We start from the raw sequence: 24251 nt of genomic DNA on the forward strand, positions 1-24251 counted from the left end.
TTTGACACATTTGCAGGAGGCACAACAAAACTATGTCTAACTCTTGTTTTCTTCTGTTCCAAAGTATTCTCAGCAGGTGATTTTCTTCCTTTCCCAGCTGAAAACCCAAAACATGTTTCCAACCAGGAGAACCAGGTTATGGCCTCCCAATGCAAGTTCTGTTGGTAATAGCAGTCAAAAAGATATCCTTTGACACATTCTTACCTTAGTAATCTAATAGTCATCTTCTGTGTTATCATGTGTTGTATGTTGAATGGATACATATCTATTATCTTTAATGATAACAGTAATATGAGTAATGGTACTAGCTATGTTGAAAGTAACATAATGTCAATATTTACTCCTAAGTGCGGTATCCGGTGTGTATTGTAAGGCACAAATGTGGATTTAAGGCCTATTTTTACTATATTTTTTACATTTTACAGCTATTGTGGAAAATCTAAGTTTTCATTTAATTTGTTTATGCTATGATTTATTCATTTCTGATTTAGTCTTTAATATGGGCCATCCTTTGATTAATGCTATAGTTTTATTATTGTCTTTGATTTCAAGTATGTTTTGAGGAGAAATGTGATGTAATGCATTGAGTGTAACTAATGATGCAGAATCATCTGCCTCTGCGTAATTCTCCTTTTTGAGTCACTGACAGTTTCATATTCAATGAGAAATCCAGACTGTAGCAGCTGCGCCCAATTGGCAGCTGAACTGTTACGTGCCAGTCAAAAACGCCAGGACCCAGTTGCAGAGTTCAAAACAAAAAATAGTCTTTTATTACAAATCAGGAAGTGGTTCACAGAAAAAACGAGAAAAGTATCAACAGAAAATCACCCGAAGGGAAAAGTAACAACAAAAAGGTAAACTAAAAATCACCATTGAAATGGGACAAACAACTGATCGAGAAGCAACAAAGAAAACGGTGATGAGACACCCAAAACTTACAAACACTAACAAAGGCAAGAGCGAAACACGAGGCAAGAGGCAAGACATCACAGGAGGCACGAGTGAGACGCTGAAACACAGGAGAATCATCCGGCACAGGAGACAAAGGGAGCGTGGCTTATAAAGCCAGCCAATTTGGGCAGAACAACCTGCAGGTGTGCTGGGGGCCCCATGCTCCAGGAGATCGCTCCGCCCCTCGGTGCTCACTCTGCAAAGACAGGGAGAGGAAAGTCAGACACCCGCAGAACAAAAAACACAGCCAGATATCAGACCACAACATGAACCCCAAAATCCAAAAAGACAAGGAAGAAGAAACTAAGAAAGGCCTATAGAGAGAAAAGAGGAGGAACTTTATGGCATAGATACGAAACCACATGGCGAGACCATGGCGAGACCAACTACCAACAGAGAAGTGACAGACTCAATGTCAACCATCTACAGAGAAAAATCCAGTGTTACGACACAAAATACACACAGCAGCAGAGTCGGGAACTCTGCATCGGCATCTCATCCACTTTATTCTCCTGTGACTGGACAGTAGCCAGAAGAGGGCTTGGTAGAGGAACAGCTCTTGGTCCAAGTTCGGTTCAGCCTCACCCTGACGCCGGCTCTGTTCCTTCTTTTTTGTCCAGTGTAACCCATGTTAAAATATGACATAAATAAGAATAAATAGTTGAATAAAAGCTGCATAAATAAGTTTGAAAGTTAAAAGTGATTCATTTAATGTCAATTAATCATCAGAGTTAATTAAAAATGTTAATTCAGCAATCATTTAGTGTTTAAGATTAAAAGTCTGTTGACAGGAAATAACGTTGCTGCCCCTTTAAGGGACCAGCAACACAGACGCAGCACCTCAGTGACGCTGCAGCAGAGACCTGAGGGAGAGAGCAGAGGAGGAATCGGAGAAAACGAGCGGTGATTAATTAACAGAAAAAGCAGTGAAAAAGTCAATAAAACAGTCGAAAAACATAACTTACCTGGTCGGGAACTGACGGAGATTTTATGAGAACTAAGCCACATCGGTTTTGGTGAGTCTTATGTTTATTTTCATGCATTTTCACCATGTTGTACTTTTTTTTCTGGCGGAGAGCTAACGCTAAAAACGTAGCTGTTTACAAAGAAATGCTCCATCATAAACTGTTTACCAGTTAATATTTTGGGTTTATGAAGACTGTGAATGTTATAAAAGTGTGTGTAAGCTGTGTAAATGAGAGATTTGTGCAGTAATTAGTGCAGGAGACGGAGCCGTGAGATAAAAGAGACCGCTCCGCTGCCATTTTGAGTTGAAAAAAAAACACTGTAGCAGTAACGTTACAACTCAGAGACTGTGAAGAATTTATTTGTGTGATTTGAGGATTTAAAAAGAGTTTTATTGTGTTTATGGCCTGTTACACAGGTCAGGTTTTTTTGCTCGGTTGGAAGCTCGGTCGGAGCGAGGATTGGTCTGCCATGTGCGGGCGTGCACATCCACAGACGGGATTCAAGATGGCGTGCCAGACTCACATCCTTAACTCATTTTCTCCATCGCATCATTGAGGAAATCCTCTGCGTGTGGTAACTCACTGCCAGAGTGGTAGGAGTATCAGGAACTAGTTTGAACTGAACTGAACAGAACTGACAACTGATTGAACTATTATTTTTTTGGACTGAATCGAACCGAACACTTGAACTCACATTTGTGAGTTCAAGTGTTCAGTGTCATACTTTTATTTTGTTTATACTTTTGAATGTGATTTGAATAACTGTGGTCCATTTTGATGTACTTGGGTTTTGAAGGTATTTTCTTACCTGTAAAAGAAAGAAAAAACAGTTAACTCAGGAAGAAAAATAGGAATCCTAAGATAGGTACAACCTAGGAAAAAGAGACTGGTCTAATTAAATTAGATTAGCTTTACTAAAATAAACTAGGTGAACTAAAGAACAAAAAGAAAGAGTGAAATACTTTTTTTTTTTCATTTATACTTACCTTGTTATTGGGAACCTGCAGGGTATTTTTGGTTTTATGTACTGTGTTTTATATGTGTGTTTTACATTCAGTAAATTGCCGGCCTTTTCTATTTAAAGCAATGGTCTCTGGTGTAATTATTCTTGCTCCCCACTCCTTAGAGCCTAGAACTGGTCCAGTGGCGCAGTTAGTGGTGTGATACCGGTGCTACAAACTTGGCGAGCCAGCCAGGAGTGGCTTAAAGCATTTAAAACTAGAAACCAGAGACCGTATAATATTGCTATCAGTTTTCCAATATGGATATTATTCAAACGAGTAGTGTAAAAATCCCTAACTCAGTCATAGTTAGCGGTGTAACCGGTACAGAAACTGATGAAGAACTACACGACTTCCTGAAACAATATGGTTCCATTCAAAGGGTAATTCCAGTAGATTTCACTGAGAAAGAGTCAGGCAAACAGGTTATTGTAGAGTATGTGTATGGTACAGCTATACAGTCTCTCTTACCTTCATTGCCACACAGACTTAACAGTAGGACTAAGACTGATGTCACCTACCACATCAGAGCTTTAGCCAGTGTTTACACACCTGTAGCCAGCAAAACAGCTACACAGACTTACCTTACAGAGTTAAAGGACATTGCAAAACAGACTGGCAAAGGCTTTGCAGCTGTCCTCAGAGAAGAGCTCTCCCTCATCAGTGAGACTGTGATCTAGATCACTCTGAGACCCAAGATGAAGATACAGAGCAGAACTCACCTGATACCCCAGAGCAACATGACCCTGATAATGTTGCACAGGTAAGCCCCCTGCCCAGCGTAGTCCCAGAGCAGCATGCTCAACGTCATTGGTCTCCACCATTGACACCATCTAAAGAAAAGACACAGCCTGCTCTGAAACTTTCTGTCGTCAATCCACCTGACATACAAAAAGTAATCGTTGAGCACATAGTGAGAAATGAAGACTCTGCTCTGCAGGTGCACACTTCCTTGAGACTCAGACCCTTCTCTGGGCGTGTCCCACGTCCCAACAATGAAGTAGATTATGAGGCATGGCGCTCCAACATCGAACTTCTTCTTAAAGACACAACACAGTCTGATCTTTACAAGTCACGAAAGCTCCTTGAAAGTCTCTTATCACCTGCTATTGATATTGTGAAGTACCTGACACCTGAATCTCCTCTTAATGTGTACTTAGAGATCTTGGACTCCGCTTTCGGCACCGTCGAGGATGGAGATGACCTCTTCGCAAAGTATCTCAACACAATGCAAGATAATGGTGAGAAACCCTCAGCTTATCTACAACGGCTGCAGGTGATGCTGAGCACCACCCTCAGGAGGGGAGGTGTAACTGCAAGCGACCTTGACCGGCATCTTCTCAGGCAGTTCGTCAGAGGCTGCTGGGATAACATCTTGATAACTGAACTCCAGCTAGAACAAAAGAAACAGAACCCACCTACCTTTGCCGAACTTCTCCTGTTACTCTGCACAGCAGAAGATAAGCGTTCTTCCAAAGCATCATGCATGAAACAGCACTTAGATGTTTCAAAGCCAAGAGTGTCTTCTCATTATCAAGGTGTTAATGTGCAGAGTGAAGAAGACTGCAACTCATCTCAGCCAGCTCTTGATCACAGGTCTGAAATCCAAGACTTAAAGAAACAAATAGCTGATTTACAGTCCCAGCTCACACGTATCACACAGAAAGACAGTAGAAAAGCTAAACCAGCTGCCAGACCACTAGCTCCCCAAACAGCTAGCACACACTCCCCAGCTATCGCTCACACATCTCAAAGGCTGCAGCCCCACAGCCGAGATGTAAACAACAACACAAGCAATAGACTAAGGCGCTGGTATTGCTTTAGATGTGGAGAGGACGGACACACCAAGCCTCAGTGTGAAAGTGAGCCGAACCCATCTCTTGTAGCTGAGAAGAGGAAGCAGCTGAAAGAAAAGCAGTTAGCATGGGACAGTCAACATGGCGCTCCAAAGCCTGATCCTTTAAACTAGACTCAGTTCCGGGTGTGGGACAAACAGGGACTGGAACACAGACAAAGTGTTCCAAAAAGAAGCTGCACAGAGCCCATGTGTACTCTCATACGCAAAGACAGTCAGTGACCCTGCCAAAAGGTCTGATTGGTGCCAAGTGCACCGCACAAGTGACCATCGCTGACAAAGACTGCAGTTGCTTGTTAGATTCAGGCTCTCAAGTAACAACGATCCCCAACTCCCTCTATCTGGAGAACCTGTCTAACTTACCTCTCAGTTCTTTGAACGACCTGCTTGAAGTGGAAGGAGCCAACGGTCAAAGCGTCCTTTACCTTGGCTATGTTGAGGCCACCATCAGATTCCCTGAGAGCTTGCTTGGAGCCGACATCGAGGTACCTACGCTGGTCTTGGTTGTACCTGACATGCACTCCACCTTGTCATCAGTGCTTATAGGCACAAATACTTTGGATGTTCTCTATGAAAAGTACGCAGACATCGCACCCCAGAACTATGAGTCTCTTCCTTATGGCTGCAAAGTCGTCTTAAAGACCCTTGAGATCCGGAAAAGACAGTCCGTTGATTCCAGCCTGGGAGAGGTGAGGCTTCATAGTAGAGACTTCGAGACCATTTCAGCTGGACAGACCAAAGTCCTCGAAGAAGCCCTAGTTTTTCTGGATGACCTCATCATCTTCTCTTCGACACTGGAGGGGCATGAGGAAAGGTTGATGCGCGTGCTCAACCAGTTGAAAGAGTTTGGCTTGAAACTGTCGCCAGGGAAATGCAAGTTCTTCCAAACCTCTGTAAAGTACCTCGGCCACATTGTGTTTGAAAAAGGCATCGAAACCGATCCTGACAAAGTAGCTGTCATGGACCTGCTGTCTGTTTCCTCCTACCTGCTGCCAGTACTTTTCCACACACACACACACCCTCCCTCTGCTCCACTCTACCTGCTGACCACGCCCACTGCTGCAGCCTGCTCTCCCCTCAGCTGCAGCTCATCACCAATCAATGCAGTATTTAAGACACTCCAGGACACACACACATTGCCAGATTGTTCCTCTGCGTAATGCATGTCTTTCCAGCGTTTCTCCGTCAGATCACCCGTTGCCGACTCTGCCTGTTCCTGACCTGCCCTCCTCGCCTGACTCCCCCCGGACCTACCTGCTCTTTGTTCTCGACCACGTTTCCAGTTTCGGCGTTCCGGAAAACTGACGGCTCCACTGGTAAAGACTCCCTCGCTCAGCTAAGACGATCCTCCTGCCTGATCCCTGTCGGTACTGTTGCTCCCGCGGACGGACTTCCCGGTTACCGAACCCCTGCTTGTTCCAGACCATCCCTCAGCTCGATCCCAGTCGGCGTTCCAGCACGTGGAGACGGCTCGTGGAGCTACGGGGTTTCCTCCCCGCCAGCCACTGAGGGTACAAGCTTCGTTTCTTCATTCAGTGACAATCCCAGAGACACTGCTAGTGCTTCCGGCACGAAGAACGAACTCTTTGTCTGTAAGCTGAGCTATTTCTGTGTTGGTGACAATAAAAGTTATTACCAACTGCAAGAGGCTATTGTTGTACTGCATCTGGGTCCTACCACCACCCGTTTCAGTACAATCTGGCCAGACATGGACCCAGCAGACTCCAATGCTCTGCAATCCCGCCTAACCCGCGTGGAGGGAATGCTTCAGCAACATGAGGCTAAGCTAACCTCCAACGCGGCAGAGGCACGACAGTCCGCATCAGCCCTGGAGCGAGCGCTAACCCTACTAGCCAACCAGGTACAACAGATGGCTACGTCACTGACCCAGCACGCCGCTCCTGTTCCTCCTCCGACCCCACCACCCAGCATGGCATCAGAACCGCGTGTGGGAGCGCCAGAACGCTATGCCGGGGATCCGGAAGGGTGCAACCCATTTCTCACAAACTGTTCGATCCTGTTTGCCCTGCAGCCTCGCACGTTCGCCACGGAGGGGGCTCGGGTCGCCTTCGCCATAAATCACCTCACGGGCAGAGCACGCTTGTGGGGAACGGCGGAGTGGGAGAGGGGCACGCCAGCCTGTGCGCTGCTTCAAGCCTTTTCTGAGGAGCTTCGAAGGTGTTTGGTCCCGTCTCTTTGGGTTCCGATGTTACTGGGGGTCTTCTGAATCAACGGCAGGGGGACAGGACAGTGGCAGACTACGCGATCGAATTCAGAACTCAAGCTCGACAGAGCGACTGGAATTCGGTCGCGCAATGTGATGCCTTTCTCAACGGTCTAGCCCCATATATAAAAGACGAACTGGTGTCGTTTGATCTACCTCATTCCCTGGATGGACTCATTGAGATCACCATGAGGCTTGACAAACGCATTCAGGCGAGGAAAAGGGAGCGACGCCAGGAGGAGGGGGCTCATCGTGTTCCGGTTCGTCAACCCGGGTTTCCAACGAGTTCTGGGCCACCTTCAGTGTCAGCTCCAGGGGGGCCAGAGCCCATGCAGGTGGGCCAGACCCGGCTTTCTTCGGAGGAGCGAGAGAGACGTCGGCGAGGAAATCTCTGCCTGTATTGTGGTCAGGCCGGCCATTTTGTCACCAAATGTCCGGTAAAAGGCAGGGCTCAGCAGGCGAGAGGGGCATCCTGCTGAGCCGATCCCAGAACTCTGTCCCAAGTCCTCGTCCGCTGTTCCACGTTCAGCTCCTGGTTAACGAAGGGTCCCACACCTCGCCACCTTCGTTGACTCCGGGCTGACGTCAACCTCATCGACCAAGAACTTCGCTTTCGTCAGCTGGGGATCGAGCAGGTTCCCCTTCCACGTCCCGTTCCGGCACACGCCTTAGATGGACATCTTCTGGGAACGGTCATCCATCAGACCGTTCCTGTCTCCATGATCCTGGCTGGAGAACATCGTGAGACCATCCAGTTTCACGTTATGGATTCTCCCAAAGTTCCGCTGATTCTTGGATATCCATGGTTGAGGCGCCACAATCCACATATAGACTGGGCCACAGGGGTGATTCTGTCATGGAGTCCTTCCTGTCAGCACATCTGCCTCCACCAACAGATCACGCCCACACCGCCTGCCAGTGCCGGTTCTCCTCCAGACCTCTCCGGGGTGCCATCGGATTACCACGACTTTCGGGAGGTCTTCAACAAGTCCAGGGCCACATCTCTGCCACCCCACAGACCATATGACTGCGCCATCGATCTCCTGCCTGGGTCTGCTCCTCCCAAGGGCCGTCTTTTCTCGCTATCTGCACCGGAGAGGGAGGCCATGGAGACCTACATCTCCGAGTCCCTGGCGTCTGGAATCATCCGACCCTCCTCGTCTCCTGCCGGGGCCGGATTCTTCTTCGTGGGGAAGAAAGATGGATCACTCAGGCCATGCATTGACTACAGAGGCCTGAATGACATTACGGTAAAGAACCGATATCCTCTTCCCCTCATCGCCTCTGCTTTCGAGCTATTGCAAGGTTCTACCGTATTCACGAAACTTGATCTCCGCAACGCCTACCACCTGGTCCGCATCCGAGAGGGGGATGAATGGAAAACGGCGTTTAATACCCCCACAGGGCATTACGAGTATCTGGTGATGCCTTTTGGACTAACTAACGCTCCCGCCGTGTTTCAGGCCCTCATCAACGACGTGCTCAGAGACATGCTAAATAAATTCGTTTTCGTCTATCTTGACGATATATTGATCTTCTCCCGATCCATGCCTGAACACATTCACCATGTACAGAGGGTTCTGCAGCGCCTTCTCGAAAACTCTCTGTTCGTGAAGGCTGAAAAATGTGAATTCCACACCTCTTCCGTCGCCTTCCTGGGTTACATCATCAGCCACAACCACATGGAGATGGACCCCACCAAGGTTTCCGCTGTGTCCTCCTGGCCCGTTCCTGACTCCCGCAAGCAGTTGCAGCGGTTCCTGGGGTTCGCCAACTTTTACAGGCGTTTCATCAGAGGCTACAGCACGATAGCCGCTCCTCTCACCGCCCTCACCTCTTCCAAGATCCAGTTCCACTGGACCACAGCTGCAGGCGAGGCCTTCCAGCACCTGAAGGACCGATTCAGTTCGGCTCCGATCCTGCTCATCCCTGATCCAGACCGGCAGTTCGTGGTGGAGGTGGATGCTTCTGATGTGGGAGTGGGGGCAGTGCTTTCCCAACGCTCTGCTGAGGATGGGAAACTACACCCTTGTGCCTTCTTCTCCCGGCGTCTGTCTCCAGCAGAGAGGAATTACGACATCGGGAACCGGGAACTGTTGGCTGTCAAGCTAGCGTTGGAGGAGTGGCGACACTGGCTGGAGGGAACCAGGGATCCCTTCCTCGTCTGGACTGATCATAAGAATCTCGAATACATCCGCTCAGCCAAACGAATGAACTCTCGCCAAGCCCGGTGGGCCCTCTTCTTCGCCCGCTTCAACTTCACGCTCTCCTATCGCCCCGGTTCCCGTAATGTCAAGCCAGACGCCTTGTCTCGACAGTTTCTGGTGGGGGAAGAAGACTCTCCTCACACGGACAATATCCTCCCCTCATCTCGTCTCCTAGCTACACTCACTTGGGAGATCGAGGAGAGGATCAAGGCCGCTCTGGAGGATCAGCCGGGGCCCAGCTCATGTCCTCCGGATCGCCTGTTCGTCCCTCGAGGGTTCCGGTCGGAGGTTTTGCAGTGGGCCCACAACTCTCGACTTACCTGTCACCCGGGTATAGCTCGGACCAAGGAGGTCCTACAACGACGATTCTGGTGGGCCACCCTGGATGAGGATACCAGGGATTTCGTCAACGCTTGTCCAGTCTGCAGTAGGAACAAGACCCCTCGCCAAGCCCCGGCCGGCTTCCTGAGACCCCTTCCTGTTCCTCACCGTCCTTGGTCCCATATTGCCTTGGACTTTGTCACCGGTCTACCACTGTCAGGAGGGAACACCGCCATCCTGACAGTGGTAGATCGCTTCAGTAAAATGGCACATTTGGTGCCTCTGCCAAAACTCCCCTCCGCCAAAGAGACTGCCAGTTTATTGCTCGACCATGTTTTCAGACTCCACGGACTCCCCACCGACGTGGTGTCTGATCGTGGTCCCCAATTCACGTCGGCGTTTTGGAGGGAGTTTTGCCGTCTCCTGGGAGCCTCCACCAGTCTGTCCTCGGGTTATCATCCCCAATCCAACGGTCAAGCCGAGAGGATGAATCAGGAGATGGAGACGGCTCTCCGGTGTATGGCCTCCTCTCATCCGGCCTCCTGGTCCTCCCAGCTCATGTGGGTGGAATATGCGCATAACACCCTGGTCAGCTCTGCCACAGGACTCTCCCCTTTCCAGTGCGCTTATGGCTTCCAGCCCCCTCTGTTTCCTGAACAGGAAAAAGACACGGCGCATCTGGCCAGTGGAGGCATTCATCCGGCGATGCCGCCAAACCTGGTCGCAGGCCAGAACCGCTCTGCTCCGGGCCACCGATCGCTATGCTGCTGCTGCCAACCGCCGCCGCTCCCAAGCTCCATCCTACCGGGTGGGGCAGAAGGTATGGCTCTCCACCAAGGACCTCCCCCTTCAGGTGGACTCCCGGAAGTTCCCGACGCTGGGGGAGGGGCCTCCAGTACCTGGTGGACTGGGAGGGGTACGGTCCTGAGGAGAGGTCGTGGGTGCCGGCTCGTCAGATCCTGGACGACCAGCTGGTGAGGGATTTCCACCGCCTGCATCCTGATCAGCCCACTCGTGCCGTCCGGGGGCGGCGTTCCTCTGCTTCTGTTCCGGTTCCTTCCTCTCCTGTTCCCGGGACGTCTGGGCTGAGATCCTGCTCGGGGGTTCCTGCTTCTCGGCCACTGGCCGTTCCTTCCTCCGACGATGACGACGTGGTTCCGTGTGTTTGGGGACTTCGGTCCCTCCTCCTGACCCCCTCCTCCCGCCTGCTTGGTGTTCCTGTTTTGGGACGTCGGGGCCGCCCCTTGAGGGGGGGTTCTGTCATGGACCTGCTGTCTGTTTCCTCCTACCTGCTGCCAGTACTTTTCCACACACACACACACCCTCCCTCTGCTCCACTCTACCTGCTGACCACGCCCACTGCTGCAGCCTGCTCTCCCCTCAGCTGCAGCTCATCACCAATCAATGCAGTATTTAAGACACTCCAGGACACACACACATTGCCAGATTGTTCCTCTGCGTAATGCATGTCTTTCCAGCGTTTCTCCGTCAGATCACCCGTTGCCGACTCTGCCTGTTCCTGACCTGCCCTCCTCGCCTGACTCCCCCCGGACCTACCTGCTCTTTGTTCTCGACCACGTTTCCAGTTTCGGCGTTCCGGAAAACTGACGGCTCCACTGGTAAAGACTCCCTCGCTCAGCTAAGACGATCCTCCTGCCTGATCCCTGTCGGTACTGTTGCTCCCGCGGACGGACTTCCCGGTTACCGAACCCCTGCTTGTTCCAGACCATCCCTCAGCTCGATCCCAGTCGGCGTTCCAGCACGTGGAGACGGCTCGTGGAGCTACGGGGTTTCCTCCCCGCCAGCCACTGAGGGTACAAGCTTCGTTTCTTCATTCAGTGACAATCCCAGAGACACTGCTAGTGCTTCCGGCATGAAGAACGAACTCTTTGTCTGTAAGCTGAGCTATTTCTGTGTTGGTGACAATAAAAGTTATTACCAACTGCAAGAGGCTATTGTTGTACTGCATCTGGGTCCTACCACCACCCGTTTCAGTAGCAGCATTAAAAACCTGGCCAAAACCAAACAACTTGAAGGAGCTAAGAACCTTTCTGGGTTTCTGCGGTTATTACCGCCGGTTCGTAAAAGACTACTCAAAGATCGTGAAGCCACTCAATGAGCTCACCGCTGGCTACCCGCCGCTGAGAAAGCACGCTAAAACCACAGTGAACCCTGAGAAGTACACACAGTCTCATGCATATGTTGAAAGGGAGTTGTCCAAAGGCAAGATCATAGCATCGGCGCAACCTGGACCAGACCACAATCAGGGCGAGCGAGGGGCACAGTATCAGTACAGCCACAGCACGAGCACAACCAAAGGCAGGGTCGCAGCATCAACACAGCTATCACCCTGTCAGGCACAGTCAAGGTTACGGCCAGGATCCAGGGAAACTAGGAAACAAGGGAGCAGGAACGCTCCCGAGAGGCAACAGGATAAGCGTAGTGCAGTTCAACAGACCCAGGCTCTGTAATCGCAAACCCCAGGTAGTGAGAGTACCACATGGCTATCACAGAGCTAAGCTAAGCTTGCAAATGGCCATGCAGTTAACAGACATGCATGATTGTAATAATGGGCTCTATAATTAAAAATTGACTTGACTTGACTTTACTGTGCGCTAACAATAACACAAATAATCCTCAATGGCTAAAAACAATAATCTTACTTCATACTGCAAGTTTATTTCAATGTAACGCCCTCTCGGACATAGTTGTTTACTTTCCTCACATCCTTTTTCATTCTCATGTGTTGTGCTGAGCTGCCAATGAGAGCAGTTTAATTTCCTTTGACAGGTAAATATCCACATCAACGTTTACAATGACAGCAACGCATGTAGATGCAGCAGCCTGTAGCTCTTCGGATCCTTGCTACTTTTTTTTGCAATATTTTGCAATATTTTTCTATTTTTTTGGACTCCATGGCCCCTTCTGCTGAAGCATGACTTTTCTACGATAGACAAGCACTTATCAACATCAGGAAAAGTTGTGTGGGGTTTGGATTGAATCCACTAAACCACAAAAGGATCCCCACAAACAGCATACACCAAGTGGCCAGTCAGACCAGAGGGGAGAAACAAAACTGCTGGAACAAGAGAGGGAGGAGAGTCGACATCAGGATGAAGCTGACATGATTTGGACCTAGAGCTATTCCTCTGCCAAGCCTTCTTATGGCTAATGTCCGCTCACAGGAGAATAAAGTGGAAAAAATATGACTGGGACTCACTTAGCAACAGGAAATCAGAGACTGTTCTGCAAACATCTTTACAGAAACATGGCTAACCCCTAACTTCCAGGATCAAGCTGTTGCATTGGAAGGGCAGACCTTGTTGGGAGCCATATGGACACAAGACTCTGATGCAAATTTAAAAAATGCACTGCAGGAATTGAACAATGCCATCAGCAGCAACACGCCCAAAGAACCGGATGGAATTTTCATAGTAGCTGCTGATTTTAATCAACTCATCCTTCAACTCCAACGATGTAGCAGGATCAAGGAAAATTAAATTTCTTTTTTTTAACTTTGTTTCCTTCTTCTTCTACAGGGATGGTTTGCATTTAGTATGCACGATTTGTAGTGAATGGACCAAAATCGCAAAACCATCAGTATGGACATTTAAACGCACCTCTATGCATGTTTGATGAATATATCATGAAATACAAAAACAAAGGAGTCCTGAACAAGTACAGCAGAGCTTTGGCTGTTAGCATGTCCTCATTGGCTTCTTAGCTCTGTAACATATGCAACATTCATAAAGTAAGCTCCACTGGATGTGAAATTCATGGCTGGAGGGTGGAAGGATGAGATGTCACCTAACAGAACTAGTTGGTTGTAGTGGTTTTTAGCTGAAGTCACTTCCACAGCAGAGATTACAGACATGATTTTCATCCTTACTTTTTTTTTTTACAGAAGATATCAAGCTATATAATTTAAGCATTATAAATCACATATTTAAATAAATCACATATTCATCTAGTATGATAAAAGTGCTCCCAGAATTTAAATCTATCTCTAAATCTCTAAAACAGTTATTCCTCTAATCTTCAGGTTGCACTGTAAAATGATGATTTAATTTTTAATTCTGCCAGGCATAAACTTGGAGGGTATTGAGCGCCTGGTCATGTTTGTGTGTGTATGCAAGCACAGATTAACCACCGGGCCAATTGGGCTGGTCCTAGGGGCCCTCCAAACCCCACCAACTGTAACATTTAGCCTATTGTTTTTTAACCAAAAAACGAAAATCAGATAAATACTTAACTTTTTATGATTGTTATGTTGTTGTGCCTGATGATGACGATGAGTAATGTGCCCGTGAGAATTGGAAAGTGGCAAGACCGACTATAGAGTTATTCAGTCTCAAATGGATAAAAAATGGTGGACCAGCGGAGCAGCAAAAGGGAAGGTGAAGAGAGAAAAGGACAACAGGGAGCTTAAAATACAGATAAATATTTCCTCAATTTCACCTTTTTTTTCACACTTGCCTTTTTGGAAAAGAGCCTGGATATGGTGGCGAGAAGGACGTATTTTTTAAGCCTGTTACTAATGTGGAGGAACAACTGGACACCGAAGCAGATGGCGGAGACCCGTTGGCAGGTGTGCAAGGAGTTTAACACAATTTATCCTTTTCTTATCTATTTTAGTCTTGACAGTTTTAACTTACTATTTAAACCATCAAGGCCAGGCACCATTGTGCCCCCCACACCCACTGAAAAGTCAAATCAATTTTATTTTAGGCCTATGTGTAGCACCAAATAACAACAAAGTCATAAGAACACTTTTCATATAAAATAGGTCTAGAATATGTTTTTTATTGAGTAAACTTAATATGCTTATCTAATTAATGTTTCAGTCTCTGCTGCCTCTCTGTCAATCCTCCTTCGCTTATGCGAGGCACGCACGGGCACAGTTTGTATGTTTAGTTACACTCAGTCGGGTGGAGGCAGCTCTCTTCTACTAGGCTTTATGGCGCTATATAGCACAAAAGGAAACAAAGGAAGACAGCTGAAATAAAACAATCAGGTGATAGTGCTGAACTGACCTGGTGATCATGATGTTGGAGGTCAAAACGCACAAACGGAGTGCACACTGTCTGTGGCACACAGTTCTTACCACTGCGTGTCCTGTGTTTTACTGAACATCAGACATGCAGCAGCTGGTTAGAGAATTAATACTGAAAATGCACAGAAATAGTTATTATTTTATTTTTACGACGCGCCTGAATACAGACTGTCTGCTGCAGCTGATCGATGGATTGCAGCAACAGAGTGACAGTGCGGCGCAGTGACAGGCAGACAGAGAGCTTTTCCTTTCAGCGCCACAGCATCTGAACAGTAAAATGTTCAGCGGTGGAAGGGACTTCTTCATGACTTCTACAGAAGACTACTGAGACTACAGTCTCAGTTTTAATCAGACCTAAGATGTGATTCTTTTTAAATATGACGATGGTTTGCTCTGTCTCTCATCAAGCTGCTCTCCTTTTCATTAGGGGCAGATTAATGGCACGTTTCCACTACATGGCACTGGCTCTAATCTACTCGCCTTTGGTATTGGGTACTTTTCTGGGTGTTGTTTTTTATTATAGAAGATAGTATCGCCTCAGTGTAGTTGGTCATCAGAGCGACGCTGTGCAAAACTGCCATAACATCAATTTCAACGTGACACACACATACACACAAGGTTCGAATTCCACAGTGGCTTTCAGAGGAGAACAATTTTCTGGTGCACACCACTACTAAAACATGTCTCATTCATGAAGTGTCAATAACAGCATTACTGTGAAAAAGATTCTGCTAATACCACTGTAAGCATTTAATACCGCCGGTAACATTTCCTCTCTCTCTCTCTCTGTACCCTCTGTTGGATGATGAGTAGTTCAGGTGACTATGTAAATGCAGGGATTTGAGCGCAGCACCACTTCACGCACAGAGTGCTGCAGCAGGGATAGACACAGAAGTAGAGTAGAGCCAGTACCATGTCGTGGAAATGCACCATTTGTGATTTTAGTCAGTTAAATCCAGAATTGAATTTAAAATCCTCCTCCTTACTTACAAAGCTCTAAGTGGTCAGGCTCCATCCTATCTGCCTCTGCTCATAGTTCCCTACCAGCCCTCGAGCTTTGAAAATGCACAGGTTACTTGTGGCTGCTAAAGTCTCCAAATGTAGGATGGGAGCCAAAGCCTTCAGTTACTAACCTTCTCTTTTATGGAACCGTCTTCCAGTTTCGGTCAGGGAGGCAGACACCATTTCCACTTTTAAGTGTAGACTTAAGACCTTCCTCTTTGATAAAGCTTAGAATTAGGGCTGGCTCAGGTTGCCTGGACCAGCCCCTAGTTAGGCTGACATAGGTTTAATTATCTATGATAATAATAGTAATAATAATAATTATTATTATTAATACTGTTTCCTAGTTTTCCCAGATCCTGGCTACAGTCTTGGCTGTGTCTGATCATGGTGATAGCTGTGCTGGTGCTGTGACCCTGCCTTTGGTCATGCTCGTGCTGTGGCTGCACTGATATTGTACCCCGGCTCGCCCCGATCGTGGTCTTGGTTTTGCCATTGCTGTGGTCCTGTCTCAAGCTATGCCTGTGTTGTGGTTCCTGGTTGCGGCAATGTTGTGATCATGCTTGACACAACCGTCTACTGCCATTATTATGAGTCATGCCTCTACTTTCAATATACGCATGGGACTTTTATCAACACCCACAATATTTTCACATAACATCAACATGCTATCATAGAGTGCATTTAGTAATTTTACACCTATCAGTATTGTAATATGACATGCGTTTGTTTCCATGCTGTGCGTCTCTCTCCCTCTTTCCCTCTCTCTTTCCCCCTCTCTTCCCCTCTCTCTTTCTCTTTCCTTTTTGTCATTATTGTAATTCAATTGTTATTTACGACATCTATTGCTCGTCTGTCCATCCTGGAAAAGTGAACCCTCATCATTCTCTGCCCCCCCCCCCCAGGAAAACAGATATTTCTATAAACAGTAGAACAAACAATGGAAACACACATTTGGGGCAGCTGTGGCTCAGAGGTAGAGGGGTGGCCTCTAATTGGAAGGTCAGCGTTTCCATTCCCGGCTCCTCTGCGCAACATGTCGAAGTGTCCTTGGGCAAGATAATGAACCCCAAATTGCTCCCAATGCTGCGTCATCGGAGTGTGCATGCGTATGAATGGTTACTACCTAGGAGGTGGCACCTTGTACGGTAGCCTCTGCCACCACTGTGTGAATGGGTGAATGTGACATGTCCTGTGAAAGCTCTTTGAGTGGTCAAAAAAGACTAAAAAAAAACGCTATACAAGTACAGTCCATTTACCATGTACATCTCACATGACACCGCAGGCATCGAGCACAACGACTTTAGCAACAACAGCATGTTAGTTTGGCCTGAATAATAGTTGCATAGCCGCACAGACATTGTTTTCACATATTTAATACATAACTGATGATAATCTTTTCCACAAGCCCCTGTAGTATAAATTCTACTCAACACGGATTATGGCCACAGGCTCAGCCATAATACCTGCCAATGATCCGCTGATGCTGCACTCTGTCTGAAGTCTGTAGCATCCCCGGTTGAATGATGGTCTTACTCTCCAACTGATGGTTCTGGTTCTGGTTCCAACTGGTATGCAAGCTTTGGTGTAGGCCGGAGGGAGATCAATGAGGATTGTGGAGCTGTAGCCACACATTCTGAGACCTGAGACCCTTTCACTGTGAATTAATTCATCCTTTCCAATCACTGTAGTTAGCTTAAGCCTTACAGGATGTGTTTTGGCTTGTAAGCTATGGCTAACTTCTTGGTCAATGAAGACTGTGTCACTTTGGATGTCAAGCAGGGCATAAACAAACTTTTCCAGACCCGGATTGCTGACAGAGGAAACCCATACTGGCACAATCATGGCGGTGTTAGAAGATGGTTCCTGAGTCTCCACACTGAGGGACAATGTGGTTGCTGCTTCGTCATTTGTGGTGCTCTGATTTGAGATCAACACTGGTTTGGCTTTAGGGAAGCTGTCGTCATGGAGACAGGTTAGATGTCTTCCCTTGCATGTGTCACATGAGTGTCTGTGACGACATTCCTTTGCACTATGCCCTGGTTTCAAGCAACCATAGCACAGTTTCTTTTTTTTCCCATATTTTCGTCGTTCATCAAGAGACTTCCCTTTGAACCTGTCCTTGACTGCACTGGGTTTTCAGTCTCTGTAACTGTCTGTGTATGGACAACACTGGATTTAGTCTTCTTTCCTTTGAGGTACCGTTTGTCTGTAAGTGACGAGCGAAGGGCATGAAAGGAGGTTATGGGATGACAAGTGACCTCTGCCTCCATTAACATGAAGGTAACAAAGTCCTGAAAGCTTGGAAATTCCTGCCTTTCTTTCATAATGTAAGTGACTTCACAGTTCCACAGTGATGCTGCCCAGTCAAATAACTTTTGAACTGGCTTTTGACTTTCTTCACAGTCATTCAAAATATCAAGGCCTTTAACATGTGGCATGGCTCCCTGACATGCGTGTAGAAAATCTGCAAATATCCTGAATCCCTCAGCATCCTTTGGCTGGATTTTCAGCCAGTTTGCTAATTTTTCTCTGAACGCTCTCTGTACGATAAAAGGCTGACCATACCTGAGGTTGAGACGGTTCCATGCATCTTTAAAGGCTGCATCATCATTTCTATAAAAGATGCCATCAAGTGTCTTTCGTGATGGACCTTGTACATACTTTCTCAAATAATGCAGTTTGTCTGCTGACGAGATGTTCTTTCTGTCTATGAGTGATGTGAATGAAGCTTTCCACTCAATGAACTGGATAGCATAACCAGTGAATACATATGGTTCTGGCATTGGGAGCCGATTCATGGCTATAGTATCTTGGACTGCTTGTGCAAATATGACACATCTGTTGGTGGAGGTGATGCTGCATTTAGAACATTATGGGAACATGGATGGGAGCTGAGGCCTTGCATGCCTGGGTCTTCCATTGGTTCTGAAATGCAAACATCCTCTCCATGGGATTCCGTATGCGACCAGAGCAGTGAAGTTCCTCCTCTTTGCTGGCCTGACAGGCATCCATTGTCTGGTCTGTGTCTTTACTGTCTAGAGTTATCAGATGCTTTCATTATGGGAGTGTCGCAACCTTAGACCATCACATCGAGTGCCTCTGCAGTCATCATGTGTATCAGGAGCATGGGGACTGAAGAGGTGAAGCTCTTACTGTAGCATCCCCCATTGAATGATGGTCTTACTCTCCAACTGATGGTTCATAGAGTCTTTATTTATAACACTGTAGCTCCAAAACATTGTGTGGAACACACCATAAAAGCTAGGAAGAAAACAAAAAACAACAAAAATATTACTTTAATATTCTAATTTAAAATATTATTACCTTACTTCTATCCTTTTGAGCCTTACAATATTCCAATAATATTTACCCATAATTCAAATACATTTTGCTGTAATTTAAAGCTTAAATCTGAACATGAAATAACTTTGCTAAGTAAAATCATGAAATGACCCTTTTAAACCGTTTTTAACAATAAGTGACAATCTCCAATAGAGTACTATGATGTACGCAAGCATATCTAACCTGAAATATTTATTTACACTCTGTGCTACAATAATACGACATCAATCATACAAAAATGTGCAAATTACACATAAACTACAGTTTCAAAAGCTTTCTCCCACATTCAAATTTACTGCAGTTATTGCAAAACAAATCTTACAGCTTAAACACAAATTTCCTCTTAACAACAAGCTTAATTCAGCCAAAGAATAACAATGACAACAGAATTTCGATGTATAGTGGCTAATATACCAATTTAGCAAGCCTACACATACAGGCCTAATACAAACTCTGAAAAAGAAAAGGCATTATAATGTTACTCAATGTTGCACATAAATGACATAACACAGATAAACCTTGTGCCCTTTTCAACCAGGTGCTAAGTAAACAAAAGCATTAGGTTTTCTTTTGTCTGGAAGAAGCACTTGTGAATATTTAGCGTCACACACGTCTTTTACTTCCTACTGCAGTCTGCCTTCAAAATAAAATCACCTTCAAAATAAAAGCACCCATTTTGTAATATAATCAAATGAAAAATCAACATAAGTAAACATTACTAAACTGAACAAACATCATAATTTAGGTCATTTACGAAGTCCTCTAGCAGCCATGGGAAATGCGATGGGATCAAAGCAGTTATTATGGAGCAACACAGTCCACATACAGGGGGGTCAGGGTGGATGGATGCGTCAACACAACACCCAGCTTAAAATGGGAGACTGCTTTTCATTTCCCCTTTGTACCAACTCGGAAGTCCTTTTTAAAAACAACCATTGTTCCCTAGTTTTCCATGTGGTTATTACTGCAACCATAATAATATAGCTAACTTTAAAAAAAGACCACTGTTTATTTATTTTTTTTAAACAGCACAATCTAGTTCCCACTGCGTCAAATATGGCTGCTGGTCAGGAGATATTTTTCTTCTACACCTTACCATGTGCCCTTGTTGCCTGATCCATCCTGGCGCTGGTTGCCATGTTCTTGTCTAGTCTAAACATAAACGTGCAGCGGCATTTTACCATGTGCATTTGTTGACACCATGGAAGTGGCATCATGTCAACAGTAGACACAGAAGGACACCTAGAGCTCATATATATGAGGACTTTGGATCCTTGCTGGATCCCAACACACAAGGCACCCTGTAGCATCTGTGTGAGACATACATAACATTTGTACATTACTAATTGATATATTAAAACTTTGTTTCTTCACATTTCAACAGTTATGTATTCAATGGGTAGTTATGTTTAGGCACAAAAACCACTTGGTTATGGTAGGAAAAGATTGTGTTTTGGTTTAAAATACACTGATTAAGTTGTGGCTGCATACACTCAGATGTGTTGCTAAAAACATCACCAACAGTGGTTGCAGTGATCCTGCTTGGCATTCATGCAATTTTCCATCCCCTCCTACTAATATGTGTTTCCAAGGATGAGCGAAGGCATGGCCCATCCTACTCTCCCTGTGATCTTCTCATTGGCTACTACTCTTTGTCTTCAATAGGGTTAGGATTAGAGTAAGGGCAAGAATGTCAGCGTTAGCCAATCACAGACAGAGTAAGGCAGAGTAGGGCGGGTCATGCCCTTGCTATCTTAACAAATGCAAATTCACCTTTTACGTGGGTAACGTCACATATATCATGTATGTGATATAGTCATTAAGTTACTTAAGTTACATAAGAAGCAAAGTAACATAGCTTTAAACAAACCATGATCTTTTCTCTAAACGTGGCCAAGTAGTTTTTTTTTTCTCTTTTTGGTTTAGACTTAAAGTAGTTTTGGTAATGAAACCCACACATTTTCTGTAAATACAGAAGTTTATCTTGAAAACACACTATGCATGTAACATTTTTACTTTATTGCGGAAAAAAGGTGAGATCAATACATGCAAAATGAAGCAATACATAAAACACATAGTGAAGAGGACAGTATGATACTTGTGCAATAATCAGGAATCAAGAACTAAACAAATTAGCAAAGTCATCACAAAAAGACAAAACAACAATAAAAAAAACAAATTAACAAAAAAGAATAGAGGAACAGATTAAAAAGACAGAAAAAAGAATGGAAGAAAGAAAAGAAAGAAAGCCTGTATGTGTTTGGTGGCCTCCAAAGGAGTAATTAAATGACAGGAAGATGTATCTTTATGAATGGGCAGGTATGTAGGCATTTTGTTGTGTGAAAGGTGAATGTTGCAGAGGATGGGTGGGTTCAGGATGGGAGGGTTGGAAGCTGGTGTGGGGGTTTCAGACTGGAGTACTGACCGGAGACTACTGATCATAACGTGGAACGAGGGGCTAAGAAAGGTGAACCAATTGTGTCTTTCTGGTCAGGCCCCACAATCGGCAGTCTCCAGACCATTAGGAGGGAACCTGTCAGCTGCGGGGCTCAGCCAGGTTTGTACATGTTGGAGGGGGGCCACCAGACCCCTAGAGGAGGGAGCCCCCCTCCCATTAGCCACACAGACTTGTTGTCAATACATGGTTTGGGTTGTTCATGTAATAGGTATCGTAGTTAATGCTGTTATTCAAGCCCCTCCCCACGTGTGCGCACGTGTGTGTGTGTGGGTGGGTGGGTGATGGAGAAGTAAGGTATGTCCTATGCTGTTCTTTTAATTAAAGGTTAGAATTGCAGTTAAAGATGATGGAGAAAGAGAAAAGCTAGGAAAGAAGAGAAAAAAATAGCAGCTAACTGTCTCAATGGCTGTACAAAAAAAAAAAAAAACATGATCTTGGGATAGGAGAGGTAAGATGTAAGAAAAAAAGTAAATTTAAATTTTAAAAAAAGGAAATTTAAAGAAGAAATACAACAAAAAAATTAAAAAAGGAAAAGGTTTAAAAAGAAACTGAAAAGAATAACATCAAGCCCTTGTTATTTTGATAACTGCATTAATCTTGCACAGGTGATCATTGGCGTAGTAGTCATTATAACAATAACAGAAACAGCTACAATTAGTGAATGGATTGTATCAAGATTAACATAAAAAATATTAATAACTGGGACCTCTGCTCTAGCAGCCATGAGGTAGGCAGCATATTACCAGAGCTCCTTGATCTTAAAGACAAACGCCATATTTTTTTTTTTAAGATTCTCCTACAGTCGAGGATTGGATCAAAGTTGTTCAGGATATTTTCATAATGGAGAAGCTAACATTCATTCTTGAACAACATTCAACATTCAGGCTTGAGCAAGATACGTTTGAAAGTTACTGGAAAATCTGGATAAACTATCCAGCAACTTATAGGCAAGAGCCTGGGTAAAGTGATAAAACCCCCTAGTTTCTGACTCCACTTATCTGGTTCTGTTTTCTGTTTCTGTTCAGCAATTAAACCAATATTAGTTGGTGCTATACATGTATGCAGCAATCTATCTTTATTTAATTTATTATTATCAATTGTGTTGCTGTTGCTCTTGTCATTGCTGTTATCACCCCATGTTAACATACTGTTCGCAGGAGAAATCACAGATAAAGGAAGGTGCATATGGGGCAGACAAACTCATTTATTTTTACGGCTGTTACTGTTATTCTCTTTAATTATTCATTAATTATCATTATAATTTTCATCTCTCGGATACCTAGGTTGCCCATCAATTCAGATTCAAGTTTACCTGTATAGGAGTACTGTGATAGAGAGTGTAGGTGCTTTTGTGATTATTTTTGTTGTTGTTGTTGTTTTGTTTTCCTTTTCTTTTCTTTCTCTTTCTCTTTCCCTTTTCTTTTTAGCCTATTTTCTTTTCCTTATCTGCTTTGATGATACAAATTAAGAGCAACATGTATCAGCTGTTTCTTCAAATAAAAAGTTTAATAACAAAAACAAACAAAAAATGAAAAGAATGTATAATCATCATTAAAAAATATGTTATAGTGTAGTTATAAGAATAATCATGATTAATTATTGTTATTATTATTATAATAATAATAACATACCACTACTACCAACGTCACCATTAACACTAATAGCAACAACAATTATTATTATTATTATTATATCATCATCATCATTATTATTATTATTATTATTATTATTATTATTAATGATAATAATAATAATAATAATGGCAAAAATAATAATAATAATAATGATAATGAAGAAGAGGAGGAGGAAAAAACAAAAGGTAATGAACTGATACGACACAGTGACAATAACAGTGTAAACAATAACCCACTGAAAATAATAGCATCAAAACATATTTTAAAACAACATATTGTGTCACAGATACTAAATATCTCATTAGAAATCATAATAAACATGAGGAAGATATAAGTGCAATTGGTAAAAATAAAAATGTTGTCAACTGGGAGTAGCAGTTTTAGGGTAAAAAGGTAAAAGGTAAAAAGATGGTAAAAAGACTCAAGAAGGGAGAAAAATGTATATGGACAGGTGAAGTAAAAAAAAGTTAAGAAGGATCATTGAGGACTGGGATGGGACGGTGTGTGTCTTTGTTGGCATATTTGTGTTGGCAGACTTGAAACAGAATCATGGTGTGTATGTATTGTTATTGTTATTGGTACACTGGCAAAGAGAAATGCAATGTATTATTATGAGGCATTAAGAGTTGAGAGTGTTGATAAATGGATTCCAGATAGTTTCAAAAATAGCTGTTTGTTGTTTGAGGGAGGCAGATAGTTGTTCCATTGATATATGATCAAGCAGAAGGTTTTTCCAAAGTGCACTGTTGATGTTTTTGTCTTGATTTCCAGTTCAGCAGGATAGTTTTCTTGGCGATGGTAGGGCGTATTCTGCTGGATGTGCTATTTAGGTTGATGTTTGACGTGTCTCCTAATACGCAGAGTGTAGGTGATAGTGGGATGTGGCAGCTCAAGATGAGATGGTAGTCAGTGATATTGTTCCAGAATTGTTTTATTGGAGTGCAGTCCCATGTGGCATACAAATCACAGCAAAAATTGGAGTATTGAAATTTAAAGGTGAAACATTTCAGAGTTGATTTCAACTCCCAAAGTGTAATTTTAACACACTCAGATTTAAATGGTGCTCAGTGTTGGAGTAAATTGACAGAGTTGATCAGGCCAGTGTTAGTTCAGTTCTGCAGAGATGCAATTAAGATCCACCAACAGGCGCCCGCAAATTTCATTACTACATCTGAAGACTATGAGACAAGTTTGGAGCCATTTTGTTCCTCGCATGCAGCTCTCCAGGGTAA

At 44.7% G+C, this 24251-nt stretch overlaps 1 long non-coding RNA gene across 1 annotated transcript; it reads left to right on the plus strand.

Annotated features, from left to right (window-relative positions):
- The first annotated feature begins 610 nt into the window (after positions 1-610).
- On the plus strand, positions 611-3002 carry LOC148186558 (uncharacterized). The gene is made up of 2 exons (XR_015779459.1): positions 611-1967; positions 2336-3002. It is a non-coding gene; the product is annotated as an uncharacterized LOC148186558 (long non-coding RNA).
- The last annotated feature ends 21249 nt before the right edge of the window (positions 3003-24251 follow it).

The sequence above is a fragment of the Plectropomus leopardus genome, chromosome 17, assembly GCF_026936395.1.
Source record: "Plectropomus leopardus strain MGB_pleo_1.0 chromosome 17, ASM2693639v1, whole genome shotgun sequence".
NCBI classification, from domain to species: Eukaryota; Metazoa; Chordata; class Actinopteri; order Perciformes; family Serranidae; genus Plectropomus; species Plectropomus leopardus.